The sequence below is a fragment of the Cynocephalus volans genome, chromosome 2 (assembly GCF_027409185.1).
Source record: "Cynocephalus volans isolate mCynVol1 chromosome 2, mCynVol1.pri, whole genome shotgun sequence".
In the NCBI taxonomy this organism is placed as follows: domain Eukaryota; kingdom Metazoa; phylum Chordata; class Mammalia; order Dermoptera; family Cynocephalidae; genus Cynocephalus; species Cynocephalus volans.
In genome coordinates this window covers 133,088,845-133,112,550 of record NC_084461.1, presented here as the reverse complement: position 1 = coordinate 133,112,550, position 23,706 = coordinate 133,088,845, and the positions used below count along the sequence as shown (strand labels likewise).

General features: G+C 53.6%; 1 protein-coding gene across 2 annotated transcripts in view; it reads right to left on the bottom strand.

Annotated features, from left to right (window-relative positions):
• Positions 1–23,505, bottom strand: part of NDST1 (N-deacetylase and N-sulfotransferase 1) — a 60,396-nt gene extending 36,891 nt beyond the window's left edge. The window contains exons 1-2 of one of the 2 annotated variants that reach the window (XM_063086459.1): positions 23,332–23,505; positions 4,517–4,604 (exon numbers count right to left, since the gene is read on the bottom strand). The gene's annotated coding sequence lies outside the window, so the exon portion shown is untranslated. Of the gene's footprint in view, positions 1–4,516; positions 4,605–22,932; positions 23,082–23,331 lie in introns of those variants that run through there. The other variant, XM_063086458.1, reaches the window with a different exon arrangement.
• Between the last annotated feature and the right edge of the window lie 201 nt (positions 23,506–23,706).

Below are 23,706 nucleotides of genomic sequence, written 5' to 3'. Positions count from 1 at the left end.
ACTAAAACTTGAACCCAGACCCCAGGAGAGGGAGATAGCTCCAGAGCCTGCAGGGGAACCTTGGCTGGGAGTAGGTGGGAGCCCGAGGGGACCTCAGCCACCAAGGCCACCAGCCCTCAGCCCGGCTCCCACTCCACTCTCCCAGCCCTAGCCCCAGCTTTCCCTGCCAAGGTGCTGGGGATAATGAATGAGATGCTCTGGTCGTCATGGAGACGCCACGGCAACGCTGCAGTTTCGGGAAATACCACAGCAACCATGGCCACTGCTCTGGAGTTGAAAGTCACTCCCTACCCCACCTCCCCACCCGAAAATGCTCTGGTTCACCACAACCCTCTCCAAGACCCAGAGGAGAAAGGGGCAGAGGTACAAGGGCCTTCTTACAGAGCAAGCTGTCCAGAGACTGAGACCAGGGAAGGGGGTCCAGCTTGGGCCCTGGATGAATGGGTGGGCTCCAGGAACGACACCAAGAGCTCCCTGAGAGCAGGCAAAGAGACTGAGCTAGCTGTGCTTTTCATGGTAAAGTGTGCCCAATAACCCATGTACTTAGTGCCTACTGTGTGCCAGCAAGCCTCCTGGGAGGGCTGTGTGCATCATTCTATCTCACTCAACAGACAGCAGCATAGTGGCTGCTAGAAGTGCAGGTAAGTGTTCAGACTGGAGCCAGCCTAGCCTTGTCTCCCAAGTATAAAATAGGGTTTATACTACTTATCTGTCTTGCAGGGCCGCTGCAAAGACAAAGAGTGATGATGCACCTAACACACTCAGCTCAGTGCCTGGCATGTGGTGACATAGGCTAATAAAGTGACTATCCATTGAACAGATTTGGAAACAGAGGCTCAGGAAGGAACTACATATCAACTTAATAGCAGATCCAGGAAGAAAGAGGAAGAGAGGTCACACTGAAGCCAGAGGGGAGAAGCAAGAGAAAGGGCTCCAGAAAGGAGAGAAAGGTTTGAGATCACACCGGGAGTCAGGGACAAGCAAGGGATTATTCCCTTCATTCTGCATTTATTGAGCACCATTAGGTGCCAGGCATGGCACTAGGCATTGAAAATGCAGTGGTGACCAAGACCCACAATGGTTTCCAAAGGTGTTTGGGATCCAGGGTTTTAAGTCTCTGGTTTGATGCTGCTGCAGGGTGAATAGGGGAAGGTCCCCACACCCCTGAATGCTTACCAGCCCATATTTTATTTCCAGCCTGGGTCATTTCTGACAATGCCCGCTGTGGGCCGCCCTCCCCGACACACCACACTCACATGCACATGAATGCATCGACACACTTACAGGATATTGACATGCTCAGAGGTGTCATCACATGCACATGGGGGTACAAGGTTAAGAGGAGGTCAGTGTAGGAAGAGGCCTGCAAGCAGATTCAAAAGCGTGTGAATGGGCATCAGGCCTGGGCAAGGACTTGAGCAGGGAGGGGGAAGTGGCGGCTATAGGCCCAGACACTGGTAGTCCCACAGGCACCTAGGGCCACTCCCTACAGCTGATCCAGCCCCTCCCAGCCTGTCACACCCCCAGCACAGTCGCACCACCACCCACACCCAGCCACACCCCACAGCCGCCCAGCTCCACCAGCCATCCTGCCACAGCCTGCTCCACCCACCATGTCCAGCACAGCAGAGAAAATCTTCCACATTTGCTTCCCAGCTGTGCGGGAGTTTCTCCAGTGCAATTACACTCCTGGGAGGCCGAGACCAGAAGCAAATCCCTTCCTCTGCTGGAATTCGCAGCACATCCCATCCCCCACCACCCAGCAGTGCTGCCTGGCCAGGGGCCAAGCTGCCGCCTGTCAGTCACCCCGGAGTCCAGGGTTGCCACCGCCAGGGGAGGGACTGTCAGAGGTCTGGCTTGGAGTTCACAGAGCCACAGAGAACACAGTCCACCCTGCAGTGAGCACACAGGGACACTAAAGCCCAGAGAGAGGAAAGGACTCCTTGGTATTTTGCTGGCCAGGATTACTCAGCTCCCAACTACCTTGGCCCATTTTCTTGTCCATTAAAAACCCTGTCCATCCTCCTCCAAGGCCAGACTCAGCAGGGAGTTGGATTCCACTTGCTGTGGATTTCCAAAGTCCTAGTTGAGCTCTCCTGCTCTCATCCCACCGTGCAATGCCAGTTGTGAACTGCTCTCGCAACTAGAGCTCAGATCTCCCAACCCCGCAGAAAGCTTTCCAAGGCAGAAGTGGTCTCCTACCCAGAGTAGGTAGGTGCTCAAGAGCAAAGTGCCTTTGCCATTTAATTTCCCCTTCTTGAATCTGCTACAAGGCACCTCCAAGCTAAATGTATTAATGTTAACTTCCATTTATTAGACACAATATTTCTGTAGTATGTGCTATTATTTCACCCTTGCAACAGCACCATGATCTATATTCCCCCATTTTACAGATGAGGAACTGAGGCCCAAAGAGCAAGTGGGCGAATAGGAATTTGAGCACAAGGCCACTGAGTGTGGACTCTTCACCCCTCAGCTCCACGGGCCCCCCTGTTCCCCTAAGACAGCTAACACTTGCCAGATGCCTCATACATCCCATTCTCTGCTCCCTTTGAGTGGTTCCCCTTCTGTTTTTGTTTTCATCCATCTTACGTGTGTTTTAACAATCATGAGCAGCTTCTAATGATCCTTCTTGGAAGCAGCCCCACAAATCACCCATCAATCAACCAGTAAACAAAGCCTAAAGTGCCAGTTTACTCCCTGGTTCTCAACTCGTTCTGGGTTCCCTGGCAGGGAAGGCCCAGAAGAAAACCTCAGAACTTAGACCCTACTTGTTGAGAATTTGTGCTTCTTCCAATGGGGTCTGAGTTGAGAGTTTACCTTTGTACCAACTCTGAAGAAAGGGTTTACCAAGCAAACAAACTGACAGCCTGGGGGTGGGCCCTGTGTGGGGAACAAGGCAGGTAGGGACCAGCCACCCTCCCAGCCCAAAGACAAGCTCCCACCAGTCCCACTGAGGCTCCTAATGCAGACCAAGGCTGGCAGGCCTATCACAGGACATGCTATTCATTGGCTCATGAAGCTTCCCAAAATAGGCTCTTTCTCCGCCAACTCCCAAATCTGCCTACGACAGAGTCAAATTCATCCTGAACTATTATTCTTAGGTTCAGATCACAGACACTCAAAAGGAACAGAACAACATTTCCTTACAAATTTCATAACCTCCCCCGTTGACAGCAGTCAACACTGACAGAGCTCCTGCAAACTCCTGGGGGCTATGCTGAGAGCTCCCCTTGCTTCACCATGCTCCATCTTCACACCTTGAGAACTGGTGTCACTGCTACGTGCACCTTACAGAAAAGGAAACAGAGGCTCAGAGAGAGCAAGTATGTCACTCAAAGTCACACAGCTCGACAGAAGTAGAGCTAGAACAGCCCCTCCCAGCCCATCTCAGAGCCCCTGTTCATAACCCCTATATAGTCCTGCTGCCTAGCACTCCACGCCATTCCTGAGCCCAGGAGAGAGGCTACCTGTAAGTGACCAGCCCCAGGGCTGCTGACTTATCTTCTTTAGCAATGGTGAGGTTCAGCCTCCTGGGAAAGCCTGCACTGACCAAGAAGTGCACCATGGGCCCCACAAAGGCAGAACCTCAGCCAGAGGGTCCTCACTTTTCCCTCCCCAGGTACGCATGAGAAAGGAGGGCTGCCTCCATGCCCCAGGCAGAGGCTTCATGCTAAGGAAGAGGAGAGAGACAGGAGTGAGAGTCGAAAGCAAGAGATCTCAGTTAAAAGGGAACGCAAAGGACAATGGTGACCAGCATGCCTCATGGGCTTTGTACGTGCCAGGCACTATACCAAGCATTTCCCAGTCATTACCTCATGTATTTGTCATTTATTCCCAATGAAGTGAAAACAATTTTATCATGCCATGAGCTTCTCCCCCTGCAGAGGAGGAGCTGGGAAGTGCTGTTCCCCACCAGCCCCTACCTTCTCACATGCCCAACTCCAGGCCGCCAGACACCCCCTGAGAGATTCCAAGCAGCAGGCATATTTGAGGGCCTCCATCTCATGGATGTAGGACTGGAATCCACATCAGCATCCCAGCCCCTCCCCAGGCTCTGAGTACTTGGGGGACGAGAGGGTAGTGTCCCCTCTGAGTGAGCCAGGCTCCCCCAGCCCATGAGGTCGGGAGCTGAGGCCGGAGTGCCGATGGGGAGATGTCTCAGAGACTCCATCACTGCCTGTATGCCTCTGAAAAAGCCCCTTCCCCTCTCTGAGCCTCAGTTTCCTTAACTGTACAGCGAGGGCTGGACTAGAGCAGAAGTGTGAGACCTTCTGGGGGTTACAGAACCCTTTGAGAATCTAATGGCAGTTGTTAGCAGACTCTCTCCCCAAACACACATATTCAGGGTGATTGTGAGAGGCCCCCATCAAAAGCCAAGGTAGGACACCCAGGCCCCTCCCTTGAGGTATGTAAGTACACACACACATTCAGACAGACCTGGAAGGACAGGGCAGGGGACTAGGGACAGTGGCCAGAGGGTACAGGGAGCCAGGGAGGGAAGGACAAGACCCACCAGAGTTCCAGGCAGCGGCTGTTCGGCTCCTCTTCACTTGGCCACGTCCCCTCAATGGCTCCACACTCTTCACTAAACACGGCTGCACCTAATCCCAGAGCCAGAACAAATGGCATTACTGTCGGCCCAGTCCCCTCCCTGAGAGGGAGGGAAGGAAGAAGGGAAGAAGCTGGCCCTAGGGCACCCTGAGACACCAACCACATTCCCGGAAACGTCCCGGCCCCCCCCCCGCCCCCACCTCCCTTGCCAGGGCCACCAGCTCATACCTCCTCAACCTCAGAAATAGGATATCCTCCCCCAGTTCTACCCGATGCCCAGGGATCCCCATAGCAGGCAGGGACCATGCCTAGAGGTGCCTTCCTTAGAAAAGGAGAAAGCATGCCCCTGACCCTCAATGGGTCCTCTGGTCAACTCTCAAGAAAGGTGGCAGCCAGGAGTGGAAGTAGCCCTCCCTGGCAATAAGGATGACTGGGTTCTGGTCCCCCTCTGCCTGACTTACTATGTGATCAAGGGCAAGGCCCTTCCCCCTCCAGGTCTCAGTTTCCCCACCTGTCCTGAAGAGGAAGAAGGACCAATATCCCCTATAGGGATGAACTGGTGGTCAAAGCGTCTATGGTCTATGACATTGGCCTTCGGCCCCCACCCCCGCCCCAGCTCAGCTGCCAGGCCCCTCCCACTGCCCCACCCTGCAGAGGAGAGAGAAAGGTGACTGACGAAGGTGTGGAGAGTTTTAAAATCAATGCCAGAGCATCGCAATGCTAAACTGAAAAGGGCCAGGCCAGCCCGGGTTTACTTCCTGACAGCAAACACTTAAAAGTGTCCACCTGAAAAGGTATTTCCCTTCCTAGAGGACACCAAGGAGAGCCTATGACCCTAAGAGCAGCAGTAGAAAAAAAAGATGGTGTGTTTATATGTGTGGGGCTTAGGGATGGAGACTGGGCTGACTTTCCAGAGCCTTCTGTCACACCATGAGGGTGATCTAGGGTCCCATCAGCCACAGGTAAATCCTAGGAACCCCTTTCTGGGATTAGTAGCTGTAGCCAACTTTTAAGGAGTCAACTAACGCCCAGTGGGAAAGACTGGCAGTGGTGACAGATGAACACCCCAAGACCAGCCCACCCTGGAAGACACCAAGGCCTTGGGAAAATGAAAAGCCTCCAGGCCCCACGGCCAGAGGGGAGGGAAGCCAGGCGGGCTGTGGATGACACAGAAGGAGGGAAAAGCTTTGAGGCATTTGGAGCTGCAGAAGCCCCCTAATCTCCTGGAGGCCTGGCGGGCACAACACAGGGCCTGCTGAGACCAAGGAGGCTTCACCGAGGGCCCACATGAAAGCAGACTGTCCCTCCAGACTTGCCGGGTCTTGTCACCACAACAGGAGCTCACTGCCAACATGGCTCTGGTGTGAGGGGGCTCAACACGCTTGCATAGAGGTGCAGCTGCTGGGGAGGGGGGACGTAGCTGGTGGGGGTTGGGGGGCTGGTGGTTGGAGGGAGGTGGGCAGGAGGGCCTGGATTTCTCTAGAATGCACCAACCGCTAGAGAGCAAAGACACAGAGCAAAAAGTGTCCAGTGACCTATGTCACGCAGGCTCCTTTTAAAGGGGCTCAGGAGTGTTGGTGACATTCTAGAAGGTGCCTTACAGGGGTCCTGAACAGTTCAGTGGTCAGGAGACTGGAGTTCAAGTCCTAGATCAGACACTAACCCAGGGCCGGGCTCAGGTGAGGCAAGTGAGGCGCCAGGGCATGGCCTTGGAGAAGGCACTGGTCCTCTCCGTGCGCGAGCGCACAGTGGGCACCCGGGAGTGGGTGCTGCTGCAACTCTGCACCTGTGCCTCACTCACCCCATCCCAGCCCCAGCCTGGCACTAACCCACCTGGAGGTTAAGCAACTTGTTCAAGCTCCCAGTTGGGAAGTGCTCAGCTGAGATTCATACCAGCGTCTATCTGGCTCTTAATTCCCACACCCTGTCGTGGCATCACCCACCGATAACCCCAATCCCACCGGGGCCAGGAAAATGCCATTGGATCTTTGCACCTGCCACATTTTCTAGCATGTAACGCTGGGGTTAATGTGCAAGGCAGGCTGGTGGACAGCCAGAAGCAGGTAGGCGGAGATAGGGAAATCCGCGTGAGTGCTGAGCATTCCAGAGATTGACCAGCCTCCAGCCCAGCCAGTTGTCCACCACTGTGGTTACAATGTCCTCATCACCACCAGCACACCACAGCCACCGTTGTGCCATTTTTAAATCATTACACAGATGCAAAGCTTTTTTTTACAGTGATTGCTTTGGTGTCACCTAACAACTTTATAAAAGCCTAGCAGGGATTTCTTCCCCCTTTCTCAGAAGAGGAAAGTGGGGTTCCCAGCAGATGAGTGACTTTCCAAAAACCACAGAGCATTACAGTGAACTTGGCGCCTACATCCTCTGCCTCCCTGTCCAAGACTGGGTCTACTCCTCCACACTCTCATCTTTCCAGTTCAACCAGCACTGATGGGCCTTTGGAACAATGACCAGTTTTGAGAGTTTACTCTATGCCACATATTGTACTCAGTACTTCGCATATTATCTCATTTAACCATCCCAACATCCCCATAAATTAAGTACTGCTACTGCTTTCATTTCACAGACAGAATGCTGAGGCTTGGAAATGTAGGGCATCATGCCAGGGTGGCCACGCTAGGAAGGGGCAGAGCTGGCATTCTACCTGAGCTCAGTCTGGCTCCAGAGCCTGGGCCTGAAGCCTGTGCTGCTCAGGTCTGGGAGACTCCATCACAGGCAGTCACTGGAGGGGGACAGAGGCACAGACACATCAAATGGTGTGTGTGCCTGGCAGTTTATGGCAAGATTATGATAATAGGAGGATAAACAAAACTCTCAGGAAGCCCACAAGAGGGAGGTTGTTACAAACGTCTGGGCAGTAGGCCAGGAGTCGGAGCAAGGGACATGGGAACAGAGGAAGGTGACAGATATGAGGGAGGGAGCCTTGTGAGACCCTGGTCAAGTGCCTTGCTCTCTCTGGACCTCAATTTACCCAGATGTTAAGAAAAGTCCCTGGAATATCTCCAGTGCCTCCTCCACCCCTAAAGACCCTTGGATCCTATGAAAACAAGCAATGCTTGGTGATGGCCTATCTATGAGCCCTGAGGACTCTAAAATGTCCTTGGCCATCCTGGCACAGCTCAACTGCTGGAAAACAGGCTTGCAGAAGCACAGAGCTCAGCCAGCATGCCTGGGCACCAGTGAAGTGTGGGTCCTAAGGGGGCCGCATTCCACCCATTGTCAACCTCTCCACGGCTCCATTGGAGCAGGCACCACCCAGCCTGGACCCAAACCAAGAACCAAGGTCACATCCAAGTGCCCAGTGGAATGCCCTGCCCCACCAGCCCTGTCCAGAGCCCTACATGCAACTTAAATCCCCTCAATATCACCCACTCCTCAATGCCCCTCACTCACATTCCCTAAGGCTGGTCACTAGGATGTAGAGACAAAGAGTCCTACAGGAGACCGTAAGGAAAATGACCACCCCCATCTCTGAAGGACCTGTGAAAGACAGAGGCTGCCCATGCCAGGTCAATGAAGACCCTCAGCTGGGGAAGGGGGAGATAGTCCATTAGGGCCAACCCTCCATTCTCATTCTGGAAGGTGGAAGGGGCTCAGGGACTTGCTAAGAGGACTCAGACCAAGTCTCCACACTCACAGCTGCCCCATCAAACCACATGCGTAACATGCTCCTGCTCAATAACCTCCCATAGCTCCCACTACCCACTGGGCAAAGACCCTTAACCTGACCAACTACACAGGTCACCATTACTAACAGCCTCCGTTAACTGGATGTAGTTGGTGTCAGGGCCTTTGCAGAGTGTTTTATGCACATTTTCTCATTTAACCCTCACACTAATCCTGTGAAGCAGGTACGATTAGCCCATTTTTACAGATGAGAAAATTGAGGCTCAGAGTGGTTACGTCACTTGCGCAGGGTCTCATAGCCAAGCAGCAGAGCAAGGATCCACACCCACACCTGCCTAACTCCCAGCCCAGATTCTTAACCACTGTGCATACAGCCTCCTCAAATGTTCCCTGCCACCCTCAGAGCACAGGGGCCAGCTCAACACTTCTGTGCACAGGAGGGGAAAGCAAGGCACAGAATTTTCTCTATTGGTAGCAGAGCCAGGTTATGGCGGCCTAAGGCCTCCAGCCTCCCTTTCCAGCTCCTTCCACCCCAGAAGGAACTCCCACCCATGAGGCATGCCAGGCAGAAAGGGTAGGACCACCACTGTGGCAATGAGTCCTCAGAATCTGCCTTTTTCCTCTGTCCAGAAGGAAGGGAAAAGCAGCAGGAGGTTTGCAGACAGAGAAAAGAACATGAAGAGACCAGGAAACGTTTGTTCTTACAGAACAGACTCTTGAGGTTGGGGAGGGCCCTACATGACACCCCCTCGCACATCTCTGCAGGAATTGCCCCAACAGCATGCAGGGCCCAGGATAAATCTCTAGCAATGTACCTCCACCCCCAACCAGCGTATACCCCAACCTTACACAGTTGACCCAAATTCTCAAATTCTCTCCCCAAACCTGCTTGTCCTGCAGTCTTTTCTGTCTCAGTAAATGGCAACACAGTCCTTCTAGTTCCTCAAGCCAGAAACCTTGCGGCCGACACTCTCTCTTCTTTTCACGCTCCACATCTAATCCATCAGCAAATCCTATCAGCTCATCCTACAAAATAAATCCAGAATCCAACCCCTGGTTGCCTCCCCCTCTGCCCCCCACCACTGAACCGTCCATCCTCCCATCTGTGTGACTGTAGCAGCCCCCTGGCCGGTGGTCCTGCACCCACCCTCGCCACCCTCCAGTCTCTCCTCCATGCGGTAGGTAGCCCATGTGGTCAGTGCTGGGCCCCCAGCCCTCCAGCAGCTTCTCCTTCACCCAAACAGTGAAATCCTCCTGCGGGGCTGAGGCCCTGTACAATCTGACCCCGGCAGCCCCGCCCATCTCCCTCCACCTTCACTCAGGCTTTCTGCCCCACCCGCCACCCTGCTGTTCCTCACACACACCCACCCTTCTGCCTCAAAGCCTCTGAGGGGCTGCTGCCTCTGCCTGGGAGATCGCCCGTTGCTCCCCCCTTCCTTCCGGAATCTGCTGCCCCTTCACCTGAGACCTTCCACCACCAACAACCATGGCAGGGCCACTCCCTCGAGTCACACTTTCTACCCCCAACCCAGCTTTATTTTCCTTCCAGGCACTTCTCACCCTGTGACAAACAGATGTATTTGCTGGTTTGTGGATTCTATCCTACCACTAGAATGTCAGCCCCAAGTCCGAAACAGAGACTTGTCCTGTTTTGTTCTCTGCTGTGTTCCTGTACCTAGAAAAGGGCCTGGACCAAAGCAGATGCTTAACAAAAATATGTTGCTGGTTAGAGCACAGTGTTATAACACCAAGATCAAAGGGTTCAGAACCCCTTAACAGCCAGCCATCAAAAAAAAAAAAAAAGTGTTGCATGAAGACTATTTCTGCCCTCATTGAACACACCTTTTGGCCTCTGCAGGCCCCAAGGAGCCCAGGGTTACCTGAAGGTTAGTATGATATACCACCTGTGCCAGCTGAGACCCTGAGGGTCTTCATGTGACCTGTTCCCAGTCAATCCCCAATCCTGCTGTAGGACAACTGACTGCTAGGACCAATGGACAGGACTTTACATCCGTCCCTCTCTGGTGCCTTTGCCCATCCTTATGGCAACTGAGAACTTCTGGGTCCTAAATTTGGGCCCAAGAGGGACATGGGCTGGACTGCTGCTGCCCTCCCTCGCAGCCTACCAGTGGGGCCAGGGGCCAGTGTCTAACAAAGGCTGTCCCATGCTCCTGGCAGAGAAGGCAGAGGAGGCAGGCCAGCGCCATGCCTGCCCTTTCCCCATGGTCAGCAGGAGGACTGTCAGAAGGAAGCTTTGTTCTCAGAAAAAAGAGCATGAAGCCCAGTGCCAGGCGGAAGCGGGCACAGAGGCAGCTGGCCCATCAGAGACACTTTAAGGAAAAACAAAAAAAAAAAACAGACAGATGTTTGCAGGGTAATTTGCACAGCCAAACAGTTTCATGCCTGGGGGGTTGGGGGGAGAACTGTGATGATGGTTCACTCTTCGAGGCTGTAGCCTCCAGGTCATCACAGACAATCAGAAGACTGTCCCAGCTGGGTGATCTGCCACTGACCCTGCAGAGGGAGGTAGGGACAGAGGAGTGTGGCCTTTCCTGGAGTCAAAAGACATGGTGTCCCAGCCTGACTTTCCACCCACTGTGTGACATCAGGAGAGTCTCTTCCCTCTAGGTACCTCAGTTTACCCAACTGTAAATGGGGTGTTCAAGCCTGCACTTCACATTTCAGTCTGCCTGCCACAGGAACATATAGCATGGGAGTCCCTCAGCCTGTAGCCAAGTCTCCGGGCCACCCAGGCCAAGCCTTCCCAGTGGGGCCTGACATGAGGGGCATAGCTCCTGCCCACTCCGACGTGGGCTTCTGGCCTGCCTCCTCCCCTGGGTCAGAACACTCCTTTCCTGAGCTGTTACCTGCTGAGAATGTGAAACGCCTCCAGGACTGGCTGGGGTGGGGCCAGGACTGGGAACCCTCACTTTACCCAGACACGGGCACCTGCCCTGATCCCTTCTGTGTTATCCTCTCCAAGGATGGCTCACAAGGCACTCTCAGTCACAACAACTAGGAGGAGCCTGGCATGTTGGTGCAGACAGAGAAAGGTTCATGCTGTCACATAGCACAATTGCCACCCAGGGGTCCTCCCAACCAGCCCTGGGCTCCGTGCATTAAGACAGGATCCTCTAGGTGTAGTCTATAGACCCCCATGTCTGAATCTTCTGAGAAGGGGGAGGCTGTACCCTAGACTAAAAGAATCAGAGCAGGGGATGGTAGCGGGGAGGGGGGCAGAAATCTGTGAATTTTTGCAAGTTTCTCAGGTTTTTCTTGTACCCAGAACAATTCTGACCTCTCAGCTAAGACCTCTTCCAGGAAGAGACATCTTAGCTGGCCTTGAGGGATAGTTAGGATTTCAGTTAAAAGAGTCAAATAAACCTTTAATGGACAGACAGCTGGACAAAGGAGCTAATGGATAAAGTAACCTACCCTAAGAGAATACAGCAGAGAAAAGCCCAACAGAGGGGAAGCCCAGTCCAGTAAACATCCAAACCAGTCCACAACCCCTAGTCACCTGTCCCTGCAACGCAAAGGTCTGGACCTGATGCCCTCTGAAGGCTTCCAAGCTCAGCCCTCCTCCTTCTCAAACTGCTCCAAGCTCCCTGTGAGAGTGAAACCTGGGGACAGCTGCAGGTGTTGCAGTGTGGGGGCAACACTTTCAGGGACTGTTTATCTGCAGCTTAAGAAGCTGCCTGGGTCATGGCTAAGCAGCCAGAGCTTATCTGGGGGGAGGATTCAAGGGCCACAGGGAAGGCTGATCCAGAGGCCTCTATCAAATGGAAACTTCACAGCTGGCGGGGACATACTGCTGCCATGCCATTCCTCACACAGGAAGCACTTATGATGCTCCTTCTGGGTACACAGTGCTGAGCCTAAGCACAATGCTTCAAGGCACAAAGAGATGAGTCAGCCCCACCCCCACTGTCTTCAAGGAGCCCACAAAGGAGACAGACAAGGCAGCACACTACAAGTCAGGAGAGAAAGTAGTCTATGCCTTAAGGACAGGGTTGCAAACTCAGCTGCCTCCGGGACCAGAAAGATCATGCAAGAGCATGAAGTGGCTAGCTGGGGAGGGAGTAAAGTGGAGTGTACGTGCCCCATACATGCCTCATCTCCAGCAGTGGCCACTGGAGAATGTAGGCTCAGGGTTTTCCAATCTTCCCATTTTTGAAGTAAAGCCAGAAGTCTGGATTTTTAATACAAAATCTTCTGTTGGCAACTAACTCAATATTTGGCATGGGTCAAACAAAATCCTCCCACAGGGCAAATGTGGCCTGCCAGCTTGTGACCTCTGTTTTCTTAAAAGGGATGGAGAACATGCTGTGGAGCTCAGTAGAGGCCAACTTCCCTGCAGCTAAGGTACCAGGGAAGGCTTCCTGGGAAAAGAGGCCTGGGAGCTGGCTGCGAGGAGAGGAAGGCTCTCCTGGGGAGGGAATCTTGGGGAGGGAACAGGGTGCAGTGCTGGAACTACCAGGGCCATGGGTGGGCGCCTCCGGCTCTAAAACCTAGCAGGCTGGACCAAGGGCACAAGCCATCTAGACGGCCTCCCTTTCCCCCCAAAAAGGAGTCCCTTTCACCGTCCCCAAAGCAGGCACAGAGGCATCAGATGTGTTCTGTCCCCAGGTGGTGGGAGGAGGGGCTGCCTGCCCAGCAAACCTCCATACTAAATCAATGGGTGGCAGAACAACACGGGTCTGATTTCATCCCTGGAGCTTGAGGAACGGGTCAGCTAATGACAGCTCCATGGGGGAAGGGAGAGGACGAGACAATGGAGGGACAGAACAAGGCCACTGGTTACATAACCCTGCCTCAGGACAAAGCCAGGGAGGGCCTGGGCTAGGGAGTCCCAGAATGCAGAGGGTTGTCCTCCCTCCCCTACCCACCCCTGCTCTCCAAGCCTGCCCTGCAGCTCCCGGAAAGGCCAACACAGAGTACATAGCTGGGGGTGGAGAACAAGGCCCCAAGATAAGGCACTTACAGATCACACAGCAAACAGCAGCAGAGCTAGAACCAATAAGAATAGCAAACTTTCACCAAGTAAATACTTTGCGCAGGCACTGGGATAAGTCCTTCATATGCATTACCTTAATGAAAAGTCTAACTATAACACCATGAGACAAATATTCTCATTAATGCCATTTCACAGATGAGGAAACTGAAGCACAGGCAAAGGAACTTACCCAAGGTCACACAGCTCATATGTGGAGGAGCTGGCTGAGGACCCGGCGGCCAGCCTTGGACACCACACTCTGACCACAAGGCACACCGCCACCTGGCTGCTTTCTACTTGCACCACACTGCCAGGTTCTCGCAAGCTTGCAGTACATGCAGGCCCCTGCCCTCCTGTCGGCACTTCAGAGGGACACCTAGTCTTCTGACAACCTGATGAAACTGACAGACTCTTTCCTCAGGAAAAAAAGCACATAAATGCCTACAAAATGTTGCACCTGACTTCAGGGACTCACAGACCCCTGCACTAGTGGGAATGAACAGGCCAAGATCACGGGACACTCAAGAGACAGGAGTTGGCAGAGGGAGGTGATTCCCCTAGGCCCCCAGGACCCCCTCATATCTGCAAACTCAGAGCGCAAACCCACAGCTGTCTTCATCCACAGGCGTGGGCACAAATGGGGCTCAGGGCCTCGTCATCCCTTCAGGGCTGGGAGAACAGAATGAATCACGACACACAATGGCCTTTGCTTCTGCACCCCCTGGGTGTGACTCACGGCTCCCAGCTGCTGGGCAGACGGTGCACAGCTGGTCCTGGCATCTGGACGGGGGTGGCATCACCAAGCGCACTGTCTCAGCCCTCTCCACCAGCAGGGCCACCTCATTACAGACCAGACCTGGCTTTACCCCAACCTCAGCAGCAAGGAGCATTTCCAGGGAAGACCCTGCCCAGCCTCCATGCCAGCCAGAGCCCTGGGGGGTAGAAGTCAAGATGGACAGCCCCTTGTAAGGCCTGGGAAGGCCTCTCCCACCTCTCAGCCTCTATTTCACAGGGGAGACTACCCGATCAAGTTCTTTCCAGCTCCAGAGCCCTGAGTCTATAAACAGCAGCACCTGACAACCTTCACAAAGCTCTGGGACCCTGCTTTCAGGAAGTTACATAAACATCCTTCAGAGGAACAAAAGTCAAACCTAAAGACTACTTTTTTTCCTTAAGGATACCAAGAAGCCCTTTTTATAGTCCAGCTTCCCCCATCCCACTTCTATTGTTTCAAATATCCTCCCAGGACCTAGAAAACACATTTGGTTTCCGTCTAGAGTCTGGGCTTCTTGGTGTTCTTCCTCCTGGAGGCTGTCCCACCCCTTCTTGCTGGCCCTCTCCCAGGGCACCCCATCTCTGCCCCCAGCATTGTTCTGGGCATCCTGAGGGCTACGGCTACCCAGCTTACCAAAGATGGGGTGGGGCAGGGATAGGTTTTGAGAAATAAACACTTCTCTGGTCAGGACAGAGACAATTCTGGGTTGCTGTCCCAACTGTGCCTCTGACACCCAGTGTGGCCGTGGACAAGTCCCTGTTCCTCTCTGGGCCTCAGCCCCCTAACTGTGAAATGAAGGGGTTCCTACCCTGTGTCAGGGAAGCCCATGGGCTCCTGGGCAGTACCTTGGGGACAGTGAGACAGGAAAGAACAGCAGGGGACTCTGATCTTGACCCTCCTACCTCTCCTAGGACCCAAAGAGACTCACTTATCTCTTTGATTTGATCCTTACCCTAGCTGTGGGACACTGAACTCACCACCGGGTCTCTGAGACTGAAAAAGAACAATGTCTGCAGTGGAGGGCGAAACTTGGAGGCTGGACCCCTAACCACCCCAACACAATCCACTGGCCCTCCCCAAAGCCTGATTCACTCAATTGATAGAATATGTATTTGTGGGGGCTGGCCAGTTAGCTCGGTTGGTTAGAGCATGGGGTTGTAACACTAAAGTCAAGGGATTAGATCTCAAAAAATACTGGCCAGGGACCAAAAAGTAAATAAAGAAGTAAATAAATTGATTAATTAATTAAATATTGGGGGACATATTTAGAAAGCCAATCTAAGTTGTGCCTACTACACAAACACTCCATGACAATCCCCTTGTCATTCTCCCAATGAGATCTTGTTTCTAAGCAATCCTAGAGAATTCTATAGAATTCCTAGATCTCCCGTACACTTAGAGCTGTATGGCCTCGGTATGTCTATCTATAAACAAGGGACAATAAGAGTGTCTGTCTACCTTACAGGATAGTTTTAGGGATTATGCATGAAAGTGCCTAGCAAGCATTTATAAGCTGCCAATAAATGTGAGCAGCAATTATGCTCATTGTCATTAAAATTATTGAGGAGCTTAAAACCACTGGACTGGTGACAGCTAAGGTCCCTTAGCTCTCTCAGACCACATCTATTTGTCGTGATCACACGTGTGCTCCCCACACACACACACCCCCACGCATCACTCTCTGAGGCAGGACCCACACTCTCTGCCCAGCCCCAGCCCCAGCCCCAGAACACAGCTGGCTTGTTCCTGGCACTCATCCTTGCCACCTACAAACATCCCTCCCACTCTTCCAAAGTCCCCATCCTGCCTTCCTCAAGTTGCCCCAGCACTGTCTCCTCTAATCACCTTGGGGTTCTGCTGTCCCCCAGCATGTGTCACAGATTATTTCCTGGGAGACAGGGAGCTATTATTACAAGATGGTAGCTCCTTGATGACAGGGTAGAGGGAAACTCTAGGTCCCCCACATTTGCTGGGTGTCTGAATATGCTGAAAACAGGAGAACCCAAGGAAAGAGGCATCTAGTTTTGTTTTTTTAATGACCTAACCCAGTGTCTCTCAAACTTTAGCACACATCACCTGGAGGGCTTCTAAAGACACAGATTGCTGCATCCCACCTCCCATAGTATCTGATTCAGTAGGTCTGGAGTAGGGCTAGATAATCTGCACTTCTAACAACTTCCCAGCTAATGCTGATGCTACTGGGTCCCAAACCCAGCTTTACGAACTACTGACTTAACCTGCAGGTGAATCAGGGAGAGCCTCCACGAATAGATGATGCTTATACTCCCATAAAAGCATGAGCAGGAGTTGCCCACATGTAAGGACTGGAGGAAGGGCACACGGGCAGAAGGCACAGCATGAGTAAAGGCCCTGCTGTGACAACATTCATTTCTCCTCACCTGGCCTCTGTCTGGGCAGGTAGCTATTTGCAAGGCTGGTGGTGTAAACCTGAGGTGGCTGCCATTAAGAAATGACTACAGCAAACCTCCACCTACCACCACCTCAGGACCTGCCCAGACAAGCCAATCCTTGGCCGGCCTGGGGACGATGAGAGTCCAAGCCCTCCCTCATGTTGCCAGACCTCAGTTTCTGAACGAAGCCAGAGTCCCCACTACATCTTAATCGTGTGAGCTCCAGGATTCTGCTACCACTTCCAGAAACAGGGAGCTCACTCCCTCCAGACTCACCCCCTTCCATCTTGGTCTGCTCTGATTAAGATTCCTCATCACTGAGTTGAAGTCAGTCTCCCCTGGCACGTCCACCCATCAGATGTGCCTGCTGGTGCCTCACAGAACAAGTCCAATTTCTCTGTGCAGAGCAGCCCCCAGAGTCAGCAGACCCTGACTGTAATCCCCTGAGTCTAAACTCCTCCAGGCTGAGCCACCCACCTCTCCAAGCCTCAGTTGCCACATCTGCTAAAAGGGAATAATAATAGTGTCTATCTGCTACTGCTGTTGTGAGGATTAAATGAGCTCTTTAGTCAATAACAATAATATCAACTACATCAATACCTCACTAACACGGATTGAGCTCATAGAAAGTACCTTCCTTGTATTATCTTCCTAAATGCTGTGAGATGGGGACAATTATTATCCCCTCTGTACGGATGAAGAACTAAACAGCTTGCCCAATATCCCACAAGTAGGAAGTGGTCCAGCAGAGATTTGAACCCAGATCATCAGCTCCAGAGCCTTGCTCCCAACCTTTGCTCTGTCTGGATTTCCTAGCCACCTGCCCCAAGACCAAGCCCATATAACCACTCCCTGCCACCATCCTCTCTACCTTCCCATGGGAGGCTGGGTGAGAGTCCTCTTGAAGCTCCAGCTTTTTTCCTGGTCATGAGAGCAGCCCCAGGGCCACCTGCTCAGCAGGGCCTTCCAGCCAGCCCCGCTTATCTGGTGCAAGCTTTAGACACTGCTCGACATGGCCACCAGGGAAGAGAGTGAGCCTATGGAACTTAAGCACTTTAACCTTAATGACAGAAGAGAAGAGAAAAAACAGAGAAGTAACAGAGAGGAAATTCCATCAGCCTTCCTGGATGAGACTGGCAGCTCCCGCACATCATGCAAACTACGCTCTCTCTCCAGCCTCAGTTTCCTCATCTGCATAAGCCTTCTGAGGCCATAAGCAGAAAGTTCAGAAACTCAAATTCTGGGGATTCTTCCCTCTACCTCTAAAAAGACAGATCACCTCCTAGCCATTAACAATAATACTTGGGCTGGCCAGTTAGCTCAGTTGGTTAGAGTACAGTGTTACAACACCAAGGTCATGGGTTCAGATCCCCAAACTTGCCAGCCACCAAAAAATAATTATAACAAACAATAATACTAACGATTGTTATATTTGAATAACAAAGCTACTACTTCCTAGGCTCTATGTGTCAGGCACTGATTTACTCAATGACATTTTGCAGTTGACATTACACCTAACGTGGCAGAACTGGGATCTGAAGCCAGGACTTTTGCCTCCACTTGCAATGCTGCCCACCCCCACTGCAAATGGGACACACACTGCCCCTGCCTCCAGGGCACCAAGCTTACAGGAGATGAGACATGTCTTTAAAGAACCAGAGTTCAAAACCAGGAGTGAAAGGGCCCCATGAAAGGTCCAGATAACAGGTCCTGTACAAGTAAAGGAGGGAGCAGGCAATACCAGCTCTGGGGAATTAGAAATGATTACATGGAAGAGATGATGCTGGAGCTGGGCACTGCAGGGGTGGATTTTGGGGTAGGTGAGGAGAAGTGACTGGGGTGCAGCATTCTCACCACAAGCAGAGATGTGGAGGCAGGAAGGGACAGGGCATAGCCAGGGAGGGAGAAAGCAGGTTCTGCTTGAGGATTGAGGGAAAGTGGGAGATGGGGCACTGTGGTCACATACCAGGCCACCTCCCACACCTTGCCCTCAAATAAACAAATGCTCATTTGCCATGCACATTTTTAAATTAGATTAATCCAATCTGTATCAAGAAATAAGAAGGGAGGAATAAAAAGGGCCAGGAGACAAGTTAGCACAAACTCTCCTCCATTTAAAGAAGAGCTTTGGTGGCAGACTGGCTCTAGCCCTGAAGCCACACATATGCCCCCAAAAGTCCACCTCTTCCAATGAGCTCCAGACCTCCAAGACCCAAGCTGATGGAAAGAGCTTTGTAACAGCCCCACTGGCAGAAGAAAGTGCCTTTGCTGGTGACCCCCAGAGACCAGGAGACCCTCCTTTAACGTTTACTGAGGGGAAGGAGGGGGACAACCCTGCCATTCCACCCCCATCCTCCAAGCCCTGCTCCTCATTTTCAAACCCACTAGCCCTCTTCCCCAACCCCTATTGATTCAGCCTGATTCATGACTCAGCCTTATTTCCTCATAGCTGAGAATAGAGAGACTAACCCCATTTCACAGATGGGGAAATAAAGCAGAAGGTTCAAGTCCTCTGGGAAACTACAGTCCCCAGCAGCCCATACTCTGGCCACTGCTCTGGACATGCCTGAGGGGCCCCCTTGAAGGTCAGTCAGGCTGAGCATATTCCAAAGGGCAAGGACTCTTGCAGGTGGAGCTCTGCAGGCCAAGCGGGTATGGAACTTCCCAAGACGCACAGGAAGGGCAGCTAGGAAAGCTGTGAGAAATGCAGGGGGAGGAAGAGGGCTGAGCATGACCCAGTGCTGAGATTCTCAGTGAAAAGGGAACTGAAAGCGGTCACCAGGGCCTGACCCTCTGGTACCTCCTCCTGCACCCCCCTCCAACTCTCTGGTCTCTTGAGTTCCTTCAGCTTATTCCCAGTTAGCTTGCCCGGAGCTGTCACCCTCTGTGTTGCCTCTACCCTCAGGAGCCCCACAGGACAAGTCCAGCTGGGTTCAAGGTCCAGCTCTATCCCCTCTGCCTGTAGAGATCCATTCAGGGATTGAAAAGCAGTGATACTGACCCTTAAAGGCCCTTCCCCAAACCTTAGACCACCTGTGTTGATTCCCAATTTGCAAGGGAGCTATTACAAAGTCCTGCAGCCTCCCCCTCCTTCCCTCTCAGGCCCACTGCCTGAGTCAGACTTTGATCAACTCTCTGCTGGGCCATGATGAGCATCTACTCTGGGCTGATCTCAGCCCTGCCAGTCTTGCTACCATCTTTGGCCAAATGACCCCTGAGAGAAGAAACACAATAGGGCAGGAACAGTTCAGGCCTGGGTTCAAAGTCCAGCTCTCTAAGTGACTCCACCCCTCTGAGCCACCATTTCCCCATCTGAGAACTGGGTGGGGGTAGGGGTTACTATCACCAGCAGCAGCAGCAGCAACATTGCAGGGTATTGTGAGATTTCAATGGGGTGTCTATAAAGAGCCTGGCATAGTGCCTGGCACAAGGCACAGTAACAGGCAGCAACTCAACAAGCTACTTACAACCCTCTGTCCTCTCTATCAGCTACAGAATAAAATCCAAACTCCTGAGCAGGACACTGCAGCCTCCCCATGACCCAATCTTGTGTCCCATTGCCCCCTTCGTCCAGCCTGCATCCTCGCAAACACTTCCTCCTCCAGGAAACCTTGCCGACATTAATAACCAGAGAGCTTTTCTCCTCCTCCGACCTTCCAAAGCCATCTATCACTGATCACATCCTGCCTCACAGCTATCACTTGGATCCTTGCCTTCCCTCCCCCATCAGACCAGCAGCCTCTCCAGTCAGAATCCAGCAGCACCTCACCCCATTTCATGTCCCCTGTCACCCTTGGCCACAGACATTTTCCATACATATTTAACAAATTACCCTAACGTTCCATTTCAAGTAAAGAATGTCCAAGTCATCCAAACAGTCCAGATATTTCAAGCCATACCCAAAACCAAATTCCAAGCCAGTAGAAGTCTGCTGAGTCTCTAGTGATTTGCAGGCCTGGCTTTGGTCCCAAAGCATGGAAGCGCGGCCCGAGGCATGGTCAAGTAGATCCAAAGCCCAGGGCAGAGAGCTTTGGACTGCTGAAACCACAGCCCATTTCTAAGTTTCTCAGATGCAGTTTTTCAGTTGGCCCCTGAGCCAACCCCCAGTCTATGAGTTCACATTCTTGACCACATCCTCAACTTGTGATTGCAATACTGTTCCTTGCATACCCCTTGTGACAGGAGGCTCACTACCCATATTCTCTTGTTTGCTGGCTCCCTCCCTTCACCTGTTGACTCCCCCAGAGGCCTCTCCTCTTGCTCTGATCACAATGACAAGGAGAGTCTGACCACATGACAAGGGACAGCCCCATCTCTCAGGATCCCTTTCAGCCTTCCAGCCCCTCTACTCAATCCTCTGGTTTTTTCTGAGTCCCCTCAACATCCAGATAAGTAGTGGAATTTCCACTCTCACTCCTGCAAGTTGACAAACAGTGAAATGTCACCCCAAGAGGGTTCTCTATTCCCAGGACCCAGGAAAAGCCTATGCACCCTGCAAATCCTAGACAGAGTTCTGGAACAGCCCTTGGAGCAGTTAGGGCTGTAACACACAAACTTTTCTCCCCAAAGAACTTCCATTATCTACCCTCGCCCACAACATTCTCTCTGAGCTCTAGGTTTTAAGATGTCATTAATTAAATAGCAATTTGTTTTCCATGCTTTAAGTAATTACTCAAGGCCCCCAATCAGAGCCTGATCGGTAGTCATGAGATGTCACCACCGCCAAAAGACTGGGCCAGCCCAGGGTGCAAAAGCCAGTGGAAGTCTGAACCACCCCACACATTCACTCATGGGATATTTACTGAGGACCTACAGGGTGGCCAACACTGTACTAGCTAGGCTCAGGAACCTGTACACACGTGCATTTGCCATTAGGATTCTGCATTTCTGACACTGGCTCAAAGATTATCCCCCTGGCTCAAAGATTATCCCCCATTACTATCCTCAAGCACCTTTGGGGCCAGGGCATCTAGACCCGTCTGTAAGTCTAGCAATGAGGACCCTGCTGATGGCCAATTCACACAAGAGCACACTTGGGCCTTAGGTCTCTCACCTGCCCAAGGGCTCCACTTCTTGGCCCTACCTCTGCCCCCTGCTGACCTGAAAGTTACCTGCTCTGAATAGGGATGAAAGGCTCTGCCATCCCCTGGGTGCTAGGAAGAAGGCTGTTGACAAAGCCACTAGCTGTTCCCAGTCTGAGCCAGGAAGACGGGCTCCTCTCTGCATAACCTACACTGGGAGAGTGGACCCAGCCAACAATAGAATTGGACCATCGCAGAGCTCCAGGTCCAGGCTCCATCCGTCCCCTACTGCTGCAGCAGCCCACACTAACAAGCGCCAGGGCACAAGACCTCACCCAGAACAAGTACCAGACAGAAGGGAGCATCACCTGGGGGTAAGGGTAATGGGGGAGGGAGAAGGTTTCTACAAAACTTCAACCAAAAATGAAACTGTGAGCTCAGTCACAGCAAGACCTTATAGACACCTGTGGTTGAGACACAGGCTGGGGTGGGGGTGGGGGTCAAATCCCAACTCCACTACTTCTTACCTGTGTGACCTTTACCATTCTGTGCCTCAGTTTTCCCCTCTGTAAAATGTGGTTAAGGGTAATGCAGTTCAATTAAATGAGATAATGCATATAAAGCAATTAAACCAGTGCCTAGCACATAGTACACATGCAATAAATACTTGGTGAATATAAGTCTGCCACCATTTACTGAGGCACCAGACTCGTTTTATCCTTACTCTAGCAGTTACTGTATTTTTCCCATTTTACAGGAGAAGAAACTGAGGTTAGGGGAAAGTAAGGAACCAGCTCAAGGTCACATAGCTGGGAAGTGACAAACATCCATGTCCCTCTGAACCTCAGACCAGGGGGCAATACTGCCCCAGGCTATACCTCTCCTGGGGTGAGGAGGGGGTGAGAGGGGGAGGGACTGACAGTGGGGCGTGAGGGGGTGGGGCTCTGTATCCTCGAGCCTGGCACAGCTCCCGCCACGCCGGGGTGCTGAATCCGGGAAAGTGCCAGGTGGCCGGTCCCCAGATTCCCGGCTGGTCTCAAAGCCCACTAGTCCCACGGGCGCCCCCTCCTCACCCCGTCCCAAGGCATTAAAGAGCAGCGTTTAAAGGGGGTACTCCTTGCTCCCGAGACCCTGAGGGACGAGGGGAGTTAGAGACCAGGCCTCTCAGGGCCCGGAGAAAACCGGTCCGGCTGCCTTACCCTTCCCGAAGCCAGGACCCGGCCTCTAACCCCCTCCCTTGCTAGACAAAAGTTTCCCCTGTTCGGGAGCAGGGGAGGGGGAGGGGGCATTCCTCGTGAGTGACATTATCCGTGACCCACAGCTGCCGCGCTGCCCTCGCCCGCACCCCGGCTTGCCCCCCGCCCCCGCGCGGCCCCCCACCCCTTTGTCCTGCCGCCCGCCCGGCGCCCGCCCGCACCAAACTTGCGCCGGCGGCCGCTTGGGCTCCGCACGGCCTGCACACCCGGCTCGGGCCCCGCCGGCTCGGCGACAGGGGACTGGCAGGCCCCGGCCCTCCCGGACTCTTACCTGCCACGGCTGGGGCGCCACCCGCGGGAAGGGGCTGCTCCGGGCGAGACGCCGGACTCCTGGGTCGCCCCGGCCAAGCACGAGCCGCTGGGCTCCGGCCCGGGCCGGGTTAACCCCTTGGCGGCCGCCTCCCGCGGCTCCCACCCCCGCTCCACGCCGCAGCCGCCGCCTGCTCCGCCTCCCGCTCGCTCTCCTCCCCCTCCCCCTCCCCCGGTGCCCAGCCCCCAGTCCCGGCCCGGCACCGCGCCGAGGCAGCTCGCAGCCTCGCCCCTCGTCCCGCGGCGGGAGGGGGGTCTCCCCGAAGACTGGAAGCCGGGGTGCGCTGCCTCGCCCCCTTGGGCCCGTGGAGCACCGAGGGGCGCACCCGCGCGCCGCGGCCCCCAGCCCGTCTCCCCTTACCCTCCGGGCCTGCCTCCCGGAGCCGCGGCCGCGGGGAGCGGGGCTCGATCCCGTGTTGACGCGTGGGTGCCGGCTGGAGATCGGCTTCAGAGGCCGCGGCGGGGGCCGGGGCGGGACCGGGCGCTGCTATCGGGGCTGGATTCTCGGCTTCCACCCGGATTCTCCCTCGGCTCCCCCTGCCGATTCGGTGCTGCTCGGCGACCACGTGACGCGAGCTGCCTTTGACCCCTGTCTCCGAGCGGGTAGGGGGCGGGGGCCGGAGGGGGTGTCAGATGCGGGACCCACAAGGGCCCGGGGCGGCTGCCGGGTGTCCCGGAGGCGGGGACCCCGGGGAAACAAAGCCCGGGGGAAACCAACAAGTTATTCGGGGTCAGA